The sequence below is a fragment of the Pteropus medius genome, unplaced genomic scaffold, assembly GCF_902729225.1.
Source record: "Pteropus medius unplaced genomic scaffold, Ma_sr-lr_union100, whole genome shotgun sequence".
Lineage (NCBI taxonomy): Eukaryota > Metazoa > Chordata > Mammalia > Chiroptera > Pteropodidae > Pteropus > Pteropus medius.
Genome location: NW_024342474.1, coordinates 9,740,228 through 9,741,461, shown reverse-complemented (window position 1 = coordinate 9,741,461; position 1,234 = coordinate 9,740,228). Strand labels below are relative to the sequence as shown.

General features: G+C 40.5%; 1 pseudogene; it reads left to right on the top strand.

Moving 5' to 3' along the window:
* Positions 1-690: 690 nt before the first annotated feature.
* LOC120605199 (uncharacterized) lies at positions 691-809 on the top strand (annotated as a pseudogene).
* The last annotated feature ends 425 nt before the right edge of the window (positions 810-1,234 follow it).

The window sequence follows — 1,234 nt, the reverse complement described above, 5'->3', positions numbered from 1 at the left end:
TGTTTGGTAATATACTCTTTATTAAGAGAATAAAGACATTTTGATCTTTGCCCTAAAATGGTAGATGAAAAAAAAATGTTTTGTTACTGATATTTTTTTTAAGTTTTTTTCTGCTTCAGAACTTGTTATTTGGTAAAATCATGTGACTTTTTAGGATTATTTTCAAGTTCAGAAAAGCCTTTAAGTTTTTTGTATATTTCAGCTATAAGCTTTGGAAAGATGTACCACAGACTAGCTCCTGACTCCACACATTTCAAATTTACTCTCCTCCCATGCTCAGCTAATTTTTGGGTTGCTGGGTGTTGTGGGACACATTCATAATAACAATAGGCAATCGGCAGCATGTGAGTGATAAGAGTATTCCAGGAAATCAGTACTGTGCCATGACATCTAGCAATAACATACTTACACAAGGAAATAACTGCAGATTACTTAAATATTTACGCTAAATTCATATGAAACAAATCCCTAAATCAAATTCCCCTCAGGTCCCTAAAGTGCCCATAGCCACTCCAACGCCATCTGACAAGGGAAGCATGAGGGAGAGACAATTGGCGTAGCCTTATGTTTTAACGAATTGTGGTTAAACATTTTACTTTTGCAGACGTGGTTCCATAGTGTAGTGGTTAGCACATCTACTTTACATGCAGAAGGTCCTGGGTTTGCGCCCCAGTGGAGCCATGGTCCATGGTCTACGGCCATGCCACCCTGAACAAGCCCCATCCCATCTGATCTCGGAAGCTAAGCAGGGTTGGGCCTGATTAGTACTTGGATGGGGGACCACCCAGGAAGACCAGGTGCTGTAGGTGTAAAAAATAATATACATATACTTTTTTACTTTTGCAACATTTATAAAAACACACAAGCATGTGACTAGATCACTAGGTTCCCTCCCAGGACTTAGAAAGTGCCCATGCAAGTGAGGAGCTCGGCAATGTAAGCTTCCTTAGCTTCACCTTAAATCCACCTCTGTCAGGGACTATCTGAGGATGTGACAACACTTAGCTGACACTCAATTAATTATTATTAATTGGAGATTCATGGCAAATCCATCGTGGTCTTTGAAGGCAGATCCTTGGCTCTATCCTGAGACTCAGACCAAATGATGAAAAGACAGGAATATAGTACTTCATCTGAAAGGCCGCTTTTAAAATAGGAGTTGCCCACATCAGAGACCCTCCCGAAAGTACACCTTTTATGGTCTTTGGCCACCCATGCATACAGGCGACAAATG